The sequence below is a fragment of the Phascolarctos cinereus genome, unplaced genomic scaffold (assembly GCF_003287225.1).
Source record: "Phascolarctos cinereus isolate Bilbo 61053 unplaced genomic scaffold, phaCin_HiC Scaffold_2;HRSCAF=192, whole genome shotgun sequence".
NCBI classification, from domain to species: domain Eukaryota; kingdom Metazoa; phylum Chordata; class Mammalia; order Diprotodontia; family Phascolarctidae; genus Phascolarctos; species Phascolarctos cinereus.
In genome coordinates, this window is record NW_027555625.1 from 332,414,709 (window position 1) to 332,422,296 (window position 7,588).

Sequence of the window (7,588 nt, forward strand, 5' to 3'; positions counted from 1 at the left end):
TTCATCGAAAGGGAGTAGATTAGAATATGATTGTGGAGTATTGCATATGCTTCCATACGCAGTCATTATTTTGTTGGGTGGGTTTGCTAAATAGTTTTTTTATTATTTTTAAATCTTTGTATAAGGGAAAACTTGTTGAGTAGGAGATGGTGGAGGGAGATGGTTATAAATTAAGGTGACATAAAAACAAAATATGCACCCCCAATCCTCTAAAAGTAAGAAATAGGGCTGGACTTGAAGATGGGGGATCTGGGTTCAAATCCTGACTCTAACCATTATCAAATCATCTGAGTTCTCTGAGCTTCACTTTACTCCTTTGTTAAAATGGGGATAATAATAGCATCTATGTTAAAAGTTGTGAGGATCAAATAAGATAATGAATGTTGTAAAGTGCTTTGTAAAACCTTAAAGCACTACATAAAAATATGCTCTAATTATATATGACCCTACTCAGGGCTGACATCAGTCAGATCTTAGTTCATTGTATTACAGAACAACAGACTAGAGAAGCAGCTTAGAAGACATATAGCCCAAGTATCATGTTATTGTTTTTAAAAAAAAAAAGAAAGAAAGAAAGAAAGAAAGAAAGAAAGAAAGAAAGAAAGAAAGAAAGAAAGAAAGAAAGAAAGAAAGAAAGAAAGGAAGGAAGGAAGGAAGGAAGGAAGAAAGAAAGGGGCAGCTAGGTGGCGCAATGAATAGAGCTCTGGCCTTGGAGTCAGAAGGACTTGAGTTCAAATCCAGCCTCAGACACTTAACACTTACTAGCTGTGTGATCTTGGGCAAGTCACTTAACCCCTATTGCCTCACCAAAAAGCAAAAACAAAAAAAAGAAAGAAAGAAAGAAAAGAAACTGAAGCTTAAGGGAGGGAAAATAATATGATCAAGGTCACACTGGTAGTGTCAGAGCCAGGACTTGAATTGAAGTTTTCTCACTCCAAATCCAATGTTCTTTCTATACTTCCATGTCATCAAATGGAACTAAAGGATGAGGAAAACTGTACACACATCCTGTATGTCCAAGATGACCTATTTTGGTGTTTCAATCATATCTGTAAAGTCCTTTGCCATGAAAATTCAGCTAAACTTGTGTCTGCTAAGTGTATTAATGAGACCAATTATTCACTCCCCTACTCAGCATTTATTTATATACAAATTTCCTCCTCCTCCCAAAATGGCTCTTTGGGGTCTACAAAGAATGATCACAAATGTGTTCCCTTGATCCCTACAACAACCTTTGTAAGGAATCAAGACAAGGGTTGTTATCCCTTTTTGAGTAAAGAGGAGCCTGGGTCCCAACTGGGAAAAGGAAGAAAGGTCATTAAGCTGCTCAGGGGCAGAATTAGGACCTAAATCTAGGTCACCTAATTACCATTCCAGGGTACTTCCCTGTCCCTACTGTGTGCCCAATCCTGAGAAAAAAAATCATAGGATGACATTTTTAGAACTGAACAAGACCTAAAAGGAACATTTAGTTCAACCTCTTAATTTTATAAATGAGAAAAGTGAGAATCAGAGTGAAGTAACTTGTCCTTTGTCAAGCAGATAAGGCACAGCGTAGAGATTTGAACCCAAGTCTTCTGATTCCAAATCCATTGCTCTTTCTTTTGCAACAGGCTTCCACCAACAAGGAGTCCTAAAGGTTTTAATGGACAACTCTTCATAAATAATAGAATGTAAAGCTGAAGCACACCTTAGAAATAATCTAATCCCACTGCCTAGGTTGAGAGATTTACCTAGTAAAGGGAAGAACTAGGATTTTAACCCAGGTCATCTGACTTCAAATGCCACATTCTTCGCACTGTACAATGTTTCTTCTCCTCTTAGGTAACAGATTTTATTCCAAAAGTGTGGTCAATATAGAGAGAAGGCATTATGGGTTTAAGAGTGCAGTGAAGGGGGCAGCTAGATGGTGCTGTGGATAGAGCACTGGCCCTGGAGTCAGGAGGACCTGAGTTCAAATCTGTCCTCAGACACATGATACTTACTAGCTGTGTGACCCTGGGCAAGTCATTTAACCCCAATTGCCACACACACACACACACACACACACACACACACACACACACACACAAAATGAGTGCAGTGGAAAAGGACTCCTTTCTCCACCTTCTGGGAGAGACCAGAAATGATAGGAAAGAAAATGCTCTGGGGAGACATTAGTTATCTTAGCTGTCTTTAAATATCTGAAGAACTCTTATGTGGAAGAGAGATTAAGTTTGCACTATTTGACTCCATAAGGCAAAAAGAAGAAGCAATTAGGGGGAGTTGCACAGGGGCAGAGCTTGGCTCCATAGAAGGAAAATGTTTCTAACAACTACAGTTGTTCAAAAGCTCAATGGCCACCCTCATAAGTTAGTTTGCTCCCCAGCAATGAAGGTTGCTGAGCAAAAGTTTGATGACTCCCTGTGAGAGATACTGTGGAAGAGCAATAAGTAGGAGTTGGGAACCCTCTCGTACCTACTAGCTTTGAGATGGTAGAATTCTAACATTTGCTGGGGGCTGTCCATAGTGCTGAACCTAAGAGATTATTTATTATTCCTTGAATTTCTGGAAGCAAATTGCCTATACCACATTCCCTTTCACAGGTAGGAACCTCCGCCCAACCAGAATCATAGGATTTAGAGCTGAAAATGATAGAGATCATCAAGCCCAGTCCCTTAATTTTAAAGATAAGGAATCTCAGGATAACAGAGGTAAAAATAGCTTGTTCAATATCAAACAAATATTAAGTAAGAGAGTTGGGATTTGAATCCAGGTCTTTTTATTCCAAATCTAGTGCACTCAGGGCCTCCCCTATAAACCCTGAAAAAGTACCAAAGTGTGATGTAGTAGAAAGAGCCCTTGATCTGGCATCAGGGGACTTGGGTTCTTCCATTTGCTATATCTCTGATTCGAGTAGTTTTTTCATCTCTTGGAGCCTCAGTTTCCTGATTTGATTAATAGAAATGATAACATGAAACCTCACCCTCATAGGGTCGCTGTGAGGAAAGAATTTTTTAAACCTTAAGGAGCTATAGAAATGAGAGCTGTTATTATCTGGGCACCAGCTGCTTGCCATCCACACTGGTGAGTTTTCTTCCTAGTGATGAGCCTGGGCAATGGCAGCACAAGTAACTTCTTGGTGGAGCCTCAAACCTTGTCCCCAAAGTGCCTGAGATCAGTTCTTCACTTGCCAGTTTTCCTCCCACTGGGGACCCTGGTTTCCAATTCAGGGGAGATGTGGCTTTTCCACTCTGTCCACAGGAGAATGACACTCCCCTGTGGGGCCCCACTGTCTATGTTTGTGTGTGGGACCAGAGGGATTTAGAGGCTAGTGATGAGAAATGGTATAAGACTAGTCATGATCTGTGGTCCCTGTACCCAATAAGAGAGAGACCCACCTAAGAGAGAAACAAAATAGAATGGGGACCCCTATATTAGGACACTAGAATTCCATTGTCTCTCTCTCTCTCTCTCTCTCTCTCTCTCTCTCTCTCTCTCTCTCTCTCTCACATACACACACACACAGAGGCATCACTTTGCATAAATCTGTATTTATTTGCATGAAATTAGTGCCAAATGTGTAAAATGAAATTGGTTCCTTCCATTGGATACAGCCAAAATTCAGAGAAAAGAGCTCTAGGCTGGGAATCAGGAGGCCTGTGCTAAGTCCTGACTCTTTACTGACCCACTATGTGAAATGTAGAATAAAAGTTCCTTGAGAATGGTTGTAATTTATTTTTACCTCCCTAAATGCCAGGCACATATCTTACACATAGTAGGGCCTTAATACATGACTTTTGGATGGGATTGAATTGAAAGTAACTTCTCTTTTCTGAGCCTTTGTCATCTGTAAGAGAAGATTAATACACAGACACCAAAGGGACACATGGGCATAAACAAGCTCATACAGAGACAGAGACAAAGGCACAGATGCACAAGCCCTTCCTTTGGGTTAACTATGAAATAAACAGCCTGTCAAACCACCACCACCACTCCCACCCCCATCACCATTGCCCTGTTGGGGAGCTGTCTAAGCATCTGATCAGGAGCTATGCTGGTTGGGGGTGGAGAGGAATTTGAAAAAGCCCACCTCAACCTGAACCTCCCTTCTTACAGTAAGAGCCTGGGCCTGGGGGAGCTCCTCCCAACCTCCCATCTCCCTCTCTCTCACTTGTGTCTTTTTTCCCCTCCCCCCAACCAAGTTCTCCTCACTCTTGACAACCCTCTACCCTAGCAGCTGGAAGGAGGTGGAACCACTCTTTGGAGGAATCAAAGGTGGCCAGATTAGCAACTGCTCAGAGATATGATTCATGTGTGAGTCATAGCCTAAACTCACTCACCCTAGGCCTAGCCCACCCCATCCCACTCCATCCAGGGGCCAGTTTAGGCCTATCTGCTAGGCTTCTCTTATGCCTGTGTGTCTGTCTGAATGTATGTTTGCCTATGTATATGAATAGCCACAAGGGAATTAAGGAGCTGTCAGAGCTGACAGTGCTTGTATTTACCTTATCCCTTATCTTTGTCCTGCTTTCTATGGCACAAGATACTCATCCTTCCACTAGTTCTTAAACTGGGTCTGTCTTTGTGTATGTCTATTTCTGGGTCTGTGTATATTATTTATGTGCTTGTGTGTCTTTGTGTGTTCATTTACCTCCATGTGTACCTCCATTTATAGATGTACATGTGTATGTATTTGTATATTTGTGCATCAGTATGTATAAGGGTATATATCCACTCATGTGCCTATGTGTCTTTGTGTTTTTATGAAGTTATTTATCTGTGTGTATCTATGTGAATATGTATCCATGTATGTACATAAGTATATTATTCATAGGTGTGTTATCTGTAGGTGCACTTGTCGCATGTGTGCATGTTTACTTTTGCCTATTCACACTAAGGAAGAGCAAATGAATGTGTTCCACTGGGGGCCCTGCCCTACCTCAGCCAACTGACTGTAGTCCTTCTCATGTATGTTATGTATTGATGGGGGTCAAAAGAAGGAGGATGTGGGTGAGAGAAAAAGAGGAGAAAGTCAGTCAGATGGATAGTCAGGAAAGAGTGAGAAAGGGGGAGGGAAAGATTTAATGTATCTTTGTGTGTGTGTGTGTGTGTGTGTGTGTGTGTGATAGAGAGAGAGAGGTAGGGGAGAGAGAGAGACAGAGAGAGAGAGAGAGAGAGAGAGAGAGAGAGAGAGAGAGAGAGAGAGAGAGAGAGAGAGAGGGAGAGACATGGGAGGGAGGGAGTTTGTGAGGGAGTGTAAGGAAAGGAATGTAATTTATGGTATGGTTGAGAGAAGAGATACTTGTGTGCTGTGTGAGATGCCTTCAATGCAGGTGATCAGTGAACAACTTGGGCTGTGTGTGATGGCTGACTGTGAAAGTCTGTGTGTGTGTGTGTGTGTGTGTGCATGCACGCGCATGTACACACTCGAGTACCTACACACAAGCCAAGGCCAGGAACAGTCAGAAGCAGGGAGAAGAAGAAGCAGGAAAGGGGAGGGAGGGCAGTCTGCTCCAGCCTCCTCTCCAGTACAGCCTGTCTCCATGGAGCCTCCACCACAGCCTCACATTTCCCATGCTTAGAAAGCACCCATGACTGTTTATTCAGTCCCCTTCTCCAACAACACAGACTCCCAAACTCTCCCTACTCCCTTCCTTGGATACCAACTTAGATTCACAGCTACATTTGTTTGTGTATGATAAGTGTGTTTTTTTAAATCACATTTGTATGTATGATGTATTTGTGTGTGTGTGTGTGTGTGTGTGTGTGTGTGACATCTTTGATGGGTCAATGTACATGAGAATGTGAAGAAAGCATATGAGGAGTGTTTGTGAGAGATGGCAGGGTGGAGGACTGTCTATGAAAGCTGTGTGTCTATGTAGGTTCAGAGTGGAAAGAAAATGGAGAGAAAGTGTTTGAAAAAGGTGTCTCTAAGAGGAGTGGGTATGTATGGTGATTGTCTTTGGGAAATATGAGGGGATCTGAGGGCAAGTGTGTGGAATGTGGTGTTGTCTAAGGAATACAGAGGGTGCCTTGGGGAGAATCAAAAAGGTGTGAGTTTTTGGAGGCTGCTTTCAGTGTTTGATCAGTGTCACTGACTAAATTGAGCACCCCAGAAGTCTGCAGGGGTACCCTGGACTTTTATTCTGTGTTCTAGCTTCTAAGTGTCTTTTCCTTGTGCCTTTCTCCATCTCCATTCCTCTTTTACCCCTTGTTCCTACCCCCATCCCTATCTCTGTCCCCATCCCTATCTCTGTAGTCTCCATTCCTGTATCCAGTCTCTATCCCCATTCCTGTCTTTATCCTTCTTCCATTCTGTTCTTTCATTGATCTTCCAATCTGTCCCTATCCCTTTTCTAGACCCAATCCCTTGTCCTGTTTATTATTATTCAGCTTGTTCCTAAGGAAAAGTGTCAAGAAGGGGGTTGTGGTTCTCATCTGACCATCCATAAATCCCAAGTAGACCCTGTCTCAGCCCAGGCTGATGCTGTATGAGGGGGATGGGGGGATGGGTAGGGACCTGAAGCACCTTCAGCATCTTCAGGGATGCTGAGCTGAACCCTGCACCAGGATCCACTCAGCATTCACAACTTCCCCCTCCATTCACCCGCACCCCAGTCTTGTCTTCTGCTCACTAGGCAACACCAGAGCCTCAGACCAATAGCCTCATCCCTACATCTAACCATCCCTTCACAGGGTGCAGGAGAATTCACAGTCAAGATAATGTCCCTGCCCTTGGCGAGGTTGGGGGTGGGGGGGAGAGACTGCAGATATGACAGCCATCTGGGCCCCTCAGCTCAGCTGCCAGATCTCTTCCCTAACAAGGCCAAGGTCGAAGGCTGCATATCTTCATGGCCAAGTCACTATCATACAGATAGATGCTGCATCCAGTCACAATTAAAGTCCCACTCTTCCTCTTGCCTGAGCCCTAACTTCAGTCATAGACTAGGCCTGCTAATTAGATTGGTGGATAGATGAACAGCTCATTTATTAAACACTGTGTGCCAGACACTATGCTTAATGCTGTGGATATAAAGTAAGCAATGTAATACTTGCCCTCAAGAAGTCTACATTCTAATGGAGGAAACAGCACATAAAGGACTGCTGGAAAAAGCTGAGGAAGAGGAAGAGCAACTTCACCAGGGTATAGTGAGATGATAGCTGGGAAGTGTCATGACAGTCTGGGGCCTAGCAAGAGAAGTCAAAAGCTCACCTCTCAGAACTGGAGACCCAGAGGGTAGATTCCAAGTTTCCAGTGGAATGAAGGTGGTCAGAGAGTAGCGTCATAGTGAAGGCATTAAGCCCTAATCTTGGTCTCAGACTGAACCCTGACTTTGGTCATAGATAGTCCTAATTCTAGTTTCAGAATGAACTCTGATCCAATCAGCTCACAGACTAATTCTAGCCACAGACTATTGGTGGGGGGGGGGATGGGGGGGGCTAAACCATACAGGCAATTTCCTTGATTTTCCTCTAGTATCTCCTTTGGAGGTGGCTGGGGGTTGGGGAGAGGTTAAGGGGTTAGTGAAGCAAATGTCAAGCAGTTCATATCCAAGAAGCAGGTCTGGGCTCATATCATCTCTTCCCCTCATTCCCTACCCTGTCC